This window comes from Amaranthus tricolor, chromosome 14, assembly GCF_026212465.1.
Source record: "Amaranthus tricolor cultivar Red isolate AtriRed21 chromosome 14, ASM2621246v1, whole genome shotgun sequence".
Lineage (NCBI taxonomy): Eukaryota > Viridiplantae > Streptophyta > Magnoliopsida > Caryophyllales > Amaranthaceae > Amaranthus > Amaranthus tricolor.
Window position 1 is genome coordinate 11,528,003 of NC_080060.1, and position 12,362 is coordinate 11,540,364.

Here is a 12,362-nt window from a genome sequence, read left to right on the forward strand (position 1 = left end):
ATGAAGGAAAAATGGAGAAATTGAGGAAAGAGATTTAGGAAAGTTGAGAGTAATGGAGGAAGAGAGAGAATTTGATGGAGGAAGAAGGTGAAGTGGTGAGTGAAGTGTGAATGAGGGAAAGGAAAGAAAGAAAGAAAGAAAAAAGAAAGAAAAAAAATATATATACGGTGGGGGAGTGGAGCGGACCCGGGCGGGTGTGAGTGGAAAAACCGGGCGGGGGAGCGTAACCCCGGGCGGGTGCGGGTATTATTCTTTTTTTTCTTCTTTTCTCCTTTTTTTTTTTGTAATAATGTGAACTCTCAAATCGGGTTACCTCCCGACAAGTGCTGGTTTTTTTAAGGTCCCGCACGACCCTCTTGTTCGACCAACTTAAGAGGAGGAAGAAGGATGAAGGTGGATAACTTCCATCGTTCCAACCACATTTCCTTCATGGTAAAGCTTTAAGCGTTGTCCATTGACCTTGAAAACATCACCTTTCTCATTTTTCAATTCCACGGAGCCGAACTTATTCACATTAGTAACCAAAAAAGGACCGGACCATCTAGACTTTAGCTTTCCGAGAAAGAGCTTGAGTCGAGAATTGAACAATAACACCTTATCTCCTTTTGTAAACTCTCTTGGGAGGATCTTCTTATCATGCCATTCTTAGTTTTCTCCTTGTAAATCCGAGCACTATCATAGGCGGACAATCGAAACTCATCCAGCTCATTAAGTTGAAGTAGCCTCTTCTCCCCTGCCAGTTTGTTATCCATGTTAAGCTCGCGAATTGCCCAATGAGCTTTGTACTCTAGCTCGACGGGAAGATGATAGGATTTTCCGTACACAAGCCGATATGGGGAAGTGCCAATAGGTGTTTTGAAAGCTGTTTTGTAGGCCCAAAGCGTGTCATCAAGCTTCACACTCCAATCTTTCCTAGACTTTGCAACCACCTTTTCCAGTATAGATTTGATTTCGCGGTTGGAAATCTCAACTTGACCGCTTGTTTGGGGATGATATGTAAGTCCAGTACGATGATAAACTCCATACTTCTTGAGAAGAGAATCTAACTTTCGTTCATGAAAATGCGAACCACCATCACTAATGAGAGCTCTAGGAACCCCAAATCTCGGAAATATGACCTTGCTTAGAAGCCGGATGACCACTTTAGAATCATTGGTGGGAGATGCGATTGCTTCAACCCACTTAGAGACATAGTCGACAGCGACCAAAATGTAGCAATTCCCATGAGAAGATGGGAAATGTCCCATATAATCGACACCCCAAACGTCAAAAATTTCGACCTCAAGAATACCAGTTTGGGGCATCTCATGCCGCCTCGAAATGTTGCCGGTCCTCTGGCAAGAATCACATGACATAACAAAAGACTGACCATCCTTGAACATCGTGGGCCAAAAGAAACCAGACTCATTCAGCTTGCGAACGGTTTTATCTGGCCCATGATGTGCCCCATAGGGTGAGCTGTGACAGCGCTGGAGGATCCCATGGACTTCCCACTCAGGAATGCACTTGCGATAAATTCCATCTGCACACTCACGGAAAAGAAAAGGATCATCCCAAAAATAATATCTAACATCATGCAAGAACCTTTTCTTTTGTTGGTAGGACAAATCAGGAGGCAAAATACCGCCTACCACATAGTTAGCATAATCCGCAAACCACGAACCCTGTGATGTGACTGCAAACAACTGATCATCAGGAAATGAATCATCAATAGAGAAGGAGATCTTACCATCATCATACCTGATTCTAGACAGGTGGTCTGCAACTACATTCTCTGCTCCTTTCTTATCACGAATCTCAATATCGAACTCCTGAAGTAAGAGAATCCACCTAATAAGCCTTGGTTTGGCTTCCTTCTTAGCAAGAAGGTACTTTAAAGCTGCATGGTCAGTATACACAATAACCTTGGAACCAAGAAGATATGATCTAAATTTTTCTAAGGCATAAATAACAGCTAAAAGTTCCTTCTCAGTGGTGGCGTAGTTGACATGAGGCTCATCCAAAGTCTTGCTAGCATAATAAATGGCATGCAAGACCTTGTCCTTTCTTTGACCGAGCACAGCTCCAACCGCAAAATCACTTGCATCGCACATAATCTCGAATGGGAGTTCCCAATCGGGAAGGCAAATGATGGGTGCGGTTATGAGAGCTTGCTTTATCCTGTTAAAAGACTCAGCACATTCCTCAGTAAAGTCAAAAGGTGCATCTTTAAGAAGAAGTTGGGTTAGTGGTTTAGCAATTTTAGAAAAATCTTGAATAAAGCGGCGGTAAAACCCCGCATGGCCAAGAAAACTCCTTACCCCTTTCACATTGACTGGTGGTGGTAATTGCTCAATCACCTGTACCTTGGCTCGATCTACCTGTATGCCCTTATCAGAAATAATGTGGCCAAGAACCACACCCTCAGTCACCATAAAGTGACACTTCTCCCAATTTAAAACCAAATTACATTCTTCACATCTTTTCAAAACTTTAGTGAGATTAGCCAAACAAGATTCAAAAGAACTACCATACACACTAAAGTCATCCATAAAAACTTCCATGATAGACTCTATGAAATGAGAGAAAATGCTCATCATGCAACGCTGGAAAGTAGCTGGTGCATTACATAATCCAAATGGCATTCTACGGTATGCAAAAGTACCATAAGGACAAGTGAATGTTGTCTTCTCTTGGTCATCAGGATGAATGGGAATTTGGAAGAATCCAGAATAACCATCCAAATAACAAAAATATTTATGACAAGCTAACCTTTCAAGCATTTGATCAATGAAGGGGAGAGGGAAATGATCCTTATGAGTAGCTAAATTCAGTCTCCTGTAATCAATGCACATGCGCCAACCAGTGACAGTTCTAGTGGGAATTAATTCGTTTTTATCATTTTTAACAACAGTCATCCCACCTTTTTTTGGAACCACTTGCACAGGACTTACCCACTTAGATGCAGCAATAGGAAAAATAATGCCTGCGTCAAGTAGTTTCAATACCTCACTTTTCACGACTTCTTGCATGTTAGGGTTTAAGCGCCTTTGTGGTTGAATACAAGGCTTGTGATCTTCTTCTAAATGAATCCTATGCATGCAAAAGTCGGGACTAATACCTTTCAAATCATCAACACTATATCCAATGGCCTTCTTATGAGTTTTCAGAACATCCAAAAGTTGGGAAAGTTGGGCATCATTGAGTGTAGCGCTGACGATAACAGGATGGAGCTCTTGCTCATCAAGTAAAACATACTTAAGATGGGAAGGGAGAGGTTTTAGTTCGGGCTTCTTTACCTCAACTTTGCATACAGGCCGAACTAACCTCTGCACTCTCTTGCTCTTGCTGTGACTAAGCTCTTCATTACAAAGAGCTTGTTCAATAGCATCAATTTCAGTCTTCCAAATGCTAGCATCACCTGTAGAAGATTCAAGACAAAGAACGGCCTCCAAAGGATCTTTCATAAGAGTTAGGGGCAAGTTATCATGACAAATCACATCAACTACATCAATAGCATAGCATTTTTCCTCAAGCATGGGACCTTTCAAAGCATTGCTCAAATTGAAAGTTACATTGTCATCCCCCACAGAAAGTGTAAGTCTACCATTTTTCACATCAATAACTGCTCCTGCCGTATGAAGGAAAGGTCTTCCTAAAATAATAGGAATTTGTCGATCTTCCTCCATATCAAGAACAACAAAATCAACAGGGATATAAAACTTACCTACCCTAACAGGGACGTCCTCTAAAATACCCAAAGGATATTTAACAGAACGGTCGGCCATTTGTAAAGTAATATTGGTGACTTTTAGATCTCCCATTTTCAGTTTAGAACAGACAGAAAAAGGCATTACACTGACACTAGCTCCTAGATCACATAAAGCTTTATCAATAAACAGTGTCCCAATGTGAGAGGGGATGGAGAAACTACCAGGATCTTTCAGTTTTGGAGGGGATTTATTTTGTAGCAAAGCACTACATTGTTCAGTAAAAGCAACCGTTTCCACCTCACTAAAAGCTCTTTTCCTAGTCAATATGTCCTTCATGAATTTAGCATAAGCAGGCACTTGTGTGATTAATTCAGTAAAAGGAACTGTTACCTGCAAATTCTTAACCACCTCCAAGAACTTACCGAACTGCTTGTCAAGTTTGTTCTTCAATTGGCGGTTGGGGAAAGGAAGTGTGATGGGAGGAACTTGCAATGCCTCTTCTTTTGCTTTCTCTTTCTCGTGCACTGCCTCAGAAGGTGCTTCATCAATAACCACTTCAGGAATGCCCACATCTTTCGAATTTGACTCTTCATTGCGAGGCATGGGTGGCTCATCATAACTCAACCCGCTCCTTGTAGTGATTGCATTGGCGGTCTCCTTGCCATGTGGTTGAGTGGGTTGGCCGGGCAATGCTCCTGCTTGTCTAGAGGAGCTAGATGCAGCTAATTGAGCGACTTGAGTTTCAAGCATTTTATTGTGAGTACCGAGTTGCTCAAGCTGTTTGGCCATTTGGGCCATCATGTTTTTCAATTCCCCCAATTCGGATTGGGGTTGTTGGTTCTGAAATTGCTGTTGTTGATGGCCTTGAGGAGGCCTTTGGAAACCGGGTGGTCCTTGATTGGGCTGAAATTGCTGATGTTGCCCATATTGTTGTTGTGGTGCTTGTGGTGGAAAGTGTTGCTGTTGAGGATTTAACACATTGTTGCTGCGATACGACAAGTTAGGATGATTCCGAATTCCAGGATAGTAGCTATTGTTGTTGAAAGGAGGACGGGCTTGAAAAGCATTAACTTGCTCTGGCACTCCCATAGCTCCATTGGGATTAACAGAACACTCCATTAGAGAATGACCATGCATACCGCAATAATCACAAGCAACTCCACCTTGGCTAGAGGTAGTCATAGCATTGACGGGCATAGATGTACTAGCATTCATGCGCATCCCATCGATTTTCGCATTCAAAGCTGAGATTTGTGATGATAGAATGGAATAAGTTTCAACTTAATGCTTCCCCTTCCTTGGTGCTTGAGCTGCGCGCCTAGATGAGCTATTCAATTGATTTTCAGCAAGAGTATCCAAGAGTGAAATAGCCTCAGAAGTTTGTTTGTTCATGAAAGAGCCGCCAGCTGCACCATCTACCATCCTCTTAGTCTCATTATCAAGACCATTATAAAAAGATTGCATAAGAAATTCCTTCTCAATACCGTGATGAGGGCACATATATTGGTAATCTTTGAATCTCTCCCACGCATCATGAAAAGTCTCCCCCGCATCTTGTGAGAAACTATAGAGTTTAAGTCTGTAATCATGAGTCTTATAACCGGGATAATACTTCACTAGAAAAGCATCAGACAGTTGCGCCCAAGTAGTAATGGTGTTGGGAAGAGAGTTATACCAACGTTGAGCCTTGCCTGCCAAAGAGAAACGAAAGAGGTACAAGTAGAGCTCGTCGTCAGTCATCCCAGTAATCTTTTGTAGAGAACATGCTTGAAGGAAATTCTGCAGATGATCGACGGGTTCTTCATTGTCAAGACCATAGAACTGATTTCCCGTGATCATATTCATAACATGGGATTTGATGTCAAAGTTTCCAGCATTAGTAGTCGGCATCCTAATCCCCGCGGTAACATTGCTAGCCTTGGGCTGTGTAGACTGCCTAAGAGTTCTCTCGGGAGCCTGACCTGCCATGTCAAGAGATTGAGAGGCTTGTTGAGCTTGTTTACGAGCCTCCGCCCTCCTTTTCTTTGCACTTGCGTGTGTTCTACGAACAGTTGCCTCAACCTCAGGATCAAAAAGCAAAGGTTGCTTGTTGGTACTCCTGGTCATGCACAAAAACACTAGAACAAACGTAAATACGCTCGAAGAACAGTTGTTCCTCGAGTGGGTTAGCAAAAGCAAACACTAAATTCAAAAAGTAAAACTGTTGACCTTCCCCCGCAACGGCGCCAAATTTTGATAGGTCGTTTTACTACCAAAAATAATTCCTAATTCACCTAACTAGTTTGATAGGTCGTTTTACTACCAAAAATAATTCCTAATTCACCTAACTAGTATAGTTGGGAAAGCAGGGTCGAACCACTGTGGAAGGACAAATAAAGTCACAATTTGAACCAAGTTCACTATTGCTAACGATCAAATGTTGGATTTTTGTTTATCTAAGTAAAACGCAAAAACAAGAGATGAATAAAATTCAATAATTAAAAACCTAGGGCTAAAAGGATTCACTATGCATCGATCACGATTCATGAACAATAATTGGGATAGGAATGAATATAGGCGAAGGAAGATGTTGCTCTCGCAAACAAATTCGACAATCAAACAATAAAACAAGCTATCGCGATTAAACCTTAATTGTTCAAAGAAGGAAATCATTCACTCAAACTCGCAACTCTCGCTTATAGAATTGAGCGAATAAAACTTGCAAATTGGCCAAACATGCAATCAATATAAAACCCATTAATTGAATCGCCTAGACAAACCAAATTTAAATCCTAAAATCAAACAAGAATCATGACCTTTTGCATAGTTTCACCAAGCCCTAGAAATAAAACTACTCACTAAGCATATTAAAACTAACAAGAGATTCAACAATGAAATCCATGGAGAAAATCAAATTCAAATTAAATGTAGAAACAAACATTCAAAGATAACAACGATAAACAAGAACAAGAAATTAGAATTGAAACTAATACCTTCAATATAATTAAGATTACAATATCGAAATGTTGATTAACAATCCCTCAAGGCAAGTAATATCAGAAATCCCTTCAATACCAAGCCCTCAAAACAGAGAAAAAAACTGACTCCTGGAAATTCCTCTCAAAAGCTATTTATATCCTCCTCCAAAGAGATCGGAGGATACGGAAGTTACTAAAAAAAAAATAACTGCTTGACCCGGCCGGGTATGTGGAAACCCACCCGGGTATGAGAGGCTCACCCGGCCTGGTATGTGGAAACCCGCCCGGGTATGAGAGGCTCACCCGGCCGGGTATGTGGAAACCCGGCCGGGTGCGTGTGGCAACTTTCTCTTCCAAATAGCGTCTTCAAATTCTTCTAAGTATCAAGTGCAAACCCGGCCGGGTATGAAGAAACCCACCCGGGTATGAGACCTGGTCAGCACAAAAATGACCTTTGAGTAGCTTATGACCTTCCAACTTGCAAATCTCGCTCCAAGAGTCGATTCCTAGCATAATTAGAACTTTGTACCTACAAAATAGATAAGAAACAAACACTCCAACCAAGCATAAAAACCAATAGAAAATTGAGCAAAATACGCGAGAAATGCTATGAAAATACAATGGAGGCATGGTAGAAAATAATATATAAAATACACACATCATATCACAGGAAAATTATATTGAAAAGATTCTTGAAAGATTCAATATGAAACATGCCAAGCCAGTTAGTACACCATTAGCTACTCATTTTAAGCTAAGTAAGAGAGCTTGTCCTACAACAGAGAAAGAGAAAGCAAGTATGTCTACTATTTCATATTCTTCTGCTGTTGGTTCTTTGATGTATGCTATGGTTTGTACTAGACCAGATATTGCACATTCTGTTGGAGTTGTGAGCAGATACTTATCCAATCCGGGTAAGGTTCACTGGGATGCAGTAAAGTGGATCTTTAGGTACTAGCGTGGCACCTCTAAACTTTGTTTGTGTTATGGAGGTGGAAAACCTATTCTTGAGGGGTATACAGATGCAGCATGGCTGGTGATCTCGATAATAGAAAGTCTACCTCAGGCTATGTGTTCACTCTTTCAGGGGGAGCCATATCATAGCAATCCAAGTTACAAAAGTGTGTAGCTTTGTCGACTACTGAGGCAGAATATATAGCAGCTGTGGAAGCAGGCAAGGAAATACTTTAGTTGAAAAGGTTTCTTCAAGAGTTGGGTTTGAAGCAACGTGAGTATGTAGTACTATGTGATAGTCAAAGTTCTATGGATTTGAGCAAGAATGCTATATACCATGCCCACACTAAGCATATTGATGTTAGATATCATTGGTTGCGGGATGTGATCGAAGATCGAAGAATGAAGCTGAAGAAAGTCCACACCGACAAGAATGGTGCAGATATGTTGACTAAGATGGTTCCTGGAAGCAAGCTTGAAGTTTGTTGTAAGCTTGCGGGAATGAGCTTCAAGTGATAGTTGAAGTCTGTTCGTCTTTCCCGTTTTGGGCTGGAGGGGGAGATTGTTATGGGTCCAGGCTAATTGAAGTAAAATGTTTCTTGTTTTGGTCCACTTAGTTGGTCCATTTTTTATTACATTTTACTAGCTTGGATTAAGTCTAATTTAGTGACTTCCTGTAGAAGTTTTAAAGGGGTTATGTTGTGGTAAACATGTGACCAAGATAGGGTGAGTAGTTTTTAAGAACAACACACACAAAATAGAGAAAAAAAGGAGGTTTTTCTTTTTCGGAGTTTTTAGAGCAGGCTTCAATAATCTGTCCGTTTTCAGAAATTGCACCGTTGGATCATCCTCAAATTTTGGAAGCTTGTTCCTGACATCAAGAGCTTCATTTGAATGGTTGGATCGTTGTTTGAGCTCGAGTTTGGTCATAGTTATCTCTAGACAAAAATGCTTTATTGGGCGTTTTCTACTTCTCTTGCTCTCTAATTCCAATCTCTTATTGTTTATTGTTGTTGGTGGGTTGTAGATTGTTGTGAACTACATTGGGTTCATTTTACCCTTAATTTAACATCAATAAGAGAATATTAAGGGTGGAATCCTCAAGAGGTCCCGTGGTTTTTATCCTTCACATCGAAGGGGTTTTCCACATATAATTTGTGTGTGTTGCTTGCATTTTATTTCGCTTATTATTGATGCTTTGTGACTGAAATATTGATGTCCACATTTCATATTCATGTTGTGTGATATTTTGGGTTGATTGGTTTGAATATTTGAAGGATTGTCTTGAATTGGTGATCTAGTGAGAGTCGTAGTGACCTCTCCCGTTCCTTACAAATGGTATTTAAAGATTGAAATGGGTTTTTGAATCAATCCTACTTTAACTGGAAACTGCAATCCAACTAGAAACTAATTCAATTCTTCCTTCTTTATGGGTCTTTAATCATAGATTAAATCGAAATGGGTTTTTGAATCAACTAAGAGAAAAAAAAACTCAAAAAACCCCAAAAAAAAAATTAAAATGAGTTTATTAATCATAATTTAAGATGGATTTTTTGAGATTCCTTATGGGATTGAAATCAAAAACTCCAAATCAGTACATGCTTTTAATTTATTTTTTAGAGATTTAAATACTAACCATTTAATTTGTTGGAAATAAAGCCTTTTTAAGGTCTTTACAAAGTCTTTTTATGGCTACAATCATCAACACAAATTAGTGATATTAATTTGCATAACATTTCCTATATGAGAAACGTGCTTAGAGTTGTGGTTAGCATGTGTTTGATAAAGAAATGTATGGTGTGACACGAATTTGTCGTTGCATTAAGAAAGCTATTTCTCGACTATCCCAAGTGTATATAGACAAGACTTTTCAAAAGTTAACACACCCACCAAAAGCAATGTACACTCACTACTTGAGGTGTGGAGCAAATACTACTCTTGCACAAGTGAATAGAAAAAGAGAGAATAGAATAAAAAAATTATATGTTTGCAAATGAATGAATATCATCTATTTATAAGGATTTTCTAACAACTCTTTTTCAACCTTCATAAAGTATGGCTAAAGAACATAAAAGTTATTAATTCAAACCATGAATGAAAAAAGAGTTGTTGGAGAAATTAAATAACTTCATGATTGAAAAAAAGAGTTGTTAGAGAAGGCTTTAAATGACCATTTATCCAACATAATTAAATTTACAAATAGTTAAGAAATGGTGAAAGGAAGAAATGGTGAAGATGTCATTGTTGAGGGATGAAGAAGATTTAGCTGAGTAGAAAAATCAGATGAAGAAAACAAAGGGAAGAAGAAGGTACCCTGATATTCCAGGTTACCAAAAGCGAATGAACCTTTAAAAGCAGAGGCACCCCAAAGTTCGAACCTTTAAAAAATAAATGAAAGTTCGAACCTTTAAAAGCGGAAGAGAAAATTCATACCTTTAAAATCAAATTTTCCTAAAAGTTATAAATGTAGAGATTTAGATGTGTATAGCGAAATTGCAAGAAATTATTTCTTAAATACATCTAAATATGATCTAAGCATATCATAAGATGATCATTGAAAAAATAATTTCATACCCTTGAATCGTGAAATCCACGAAGTATAACTAACTAGTTATGAAATTAACCAAACGTAGATTAAAGAACGTCAATTGTCGTCGCTTTATTATTGATCCACATGCACCGAACGATTCATCAAATATACTAGTACGGAATAAAAAACTACTTTTTATTACTTTTAGGTTCAATATGGTGTTTGTTAAGAGTAAGCAAATGTTATGGAAATGTACAATACATATCACATAAATGATTATATGAACACATGCAACTTATATACAAAAAGTTCATGCCGCTTCATGCATCTTACTTTAGTAAATAACATGATGTAGATATTTGTATCTTCATATGCATTACCTAAGTTTCAAGTAATATAATAAAGATAAATGTCTCTTAATATGTCTTACATTGTAATAAACTACAATCATAATACTAATAAGCATCTTATGTTATTTGGTATAATTTTATTCTATCAATACAAATATGTGTTACCTAATAGAGCCCTATTAGAATTGGTAGTAAATTAATTTAATTAGTATTCATATCATATTTAACTTATAGTAAAATACTATGATCACCTAAAATAATTGAATATATTTTATCTCTATAATTCGTCCTATTATATTTAATGTTCACACCTAATTAAAGGACATCCAATATCTTCTATCTCCCACGTAATATCAAATTTGATAGCACAATGACATCTAATGTCATTCATACTGATGTTCAAATTTAATTCTTGAAGTATAAGCTTGAATTGTCGAAACAAATGTAACACCATGAGCAAGGCCACGCATTTTTAGTTCTTATTCTTTAACAAGCGAAAGACACCAATCCTAATAAATAAGATGACATATCCAGTCTTGTTCAACCAAAACTCTCACTTAATTTTAATCAACTCCGAGTATGCCCTTTATCGCTTTCTCTTACGGCGCAATGTTTGAGAATGTCAAAAGTATTCTAATTACTAGATGAGAATGTCATACTCATGTCAAAGCAATCAATTCAATATAACAATGAAATTCGTCAATTTTTTTTATGTACATAAGGAAGATTTGTCCAAAATGTATCACTATTACATATCCATGTAAATAACTAGACATCTTTAAGTTTCCATAGCCCATAAAACTGTGCTATCAATCAACTTACAAACTAATCCATAAATAAGTTATTTATGTCCAATTTAATGATTCAGACTAAATTGTATTTTAAATAACTTTGTTCACTTAATAGATATTATTCATTAAATTGTGAATTTAACAAACCTATTGAAAGTTAAAATACTTTGGGCATTTTATTCAACACCAAACCATGATTAAATATGAATTTACAATCCAATTACAAACATAAATATACTTATTCAAGTTCCTTTATATATGTGACTAATTTAAAAATAGTTTATGTTTAAAACAACATTCTTGTATGTATAAATAGATATCAAACCCTAGTTTGATTGGATTGAAACAATAGTTTAGTTAATGTGTCAACACTATTGTTATTCGCACGAGTTTTGCAAACTTTTAAGTTTATATTTTTCCTTTTGACGATCTAACGAAATATTGTGAAACTTTTGAGCACATGTTTTGGCTTCCAAGTAAGACAATACCATTTCTAACACCATACATTACTTCTAGTTTTGAAAAGCAGTTCTTTTATACAACAGTCTCAAAAGAGTTAACTTCACAATTCATTCCATGCACTAAGAAATGGTCGTTAGTTCTCAAGAACTTTAGGATGTTATTACCTTTCTTTGGGTGTTGCAGAAACTTTTCTTATTCTTTCTCGAGTCGGGTGACTCTTTGGCTGCGATCTCCTCTATGGGTATGAGTTGCCGCCGTCTTTCCCTCTCCAGATATTGATTATAGTTTTCTATGAGCGAGATACACTGGATATGATGATGATGATTTTTTATATTTTAACTATTTTATAAGAAAACTCTAATAAGTAATAAAATTCATATTATATAGCAAAAATATAAATTTTAGTATTTAAATTTATTTCAAGTTAATAATATCAACCTTACATATGGAAGAAAAAGTTAGCCCTAAAAATTTGTAGTCTCTAAAACAATAGTCCGCTTTATTGCCCTTGCTGCTGCTAATAATAATAATAATAATAATAATAATAATAAAAGCACCTTTTTGGCGCGCTATTTTCTTAATAAAATTGTCAAACCAAACATGTAATTATATACGTGTTTATACAA

The 12,362-nt window shown here is 37.3% G+C and overlaps 1 non-coding gene across 1 annotated transcript; it reads left to right on the forward strand.

Moving 5' to 3' along the window:
- Window positions 1–5,172: 5,172 nt before the first annotated feature.
- LOC130800563 (small nucleolar RNA R71) lies at window positions 5,173–5,273 on the forward strand. Its single transcript, XR_009039442.1, has one exon. It is a non-coding gene; the product is annotated as a small nucleolar RNA R71 (small nucleolar RNA).
- Window positions 5,274–12,362: the final 7,089 nt, after the last annotated feature.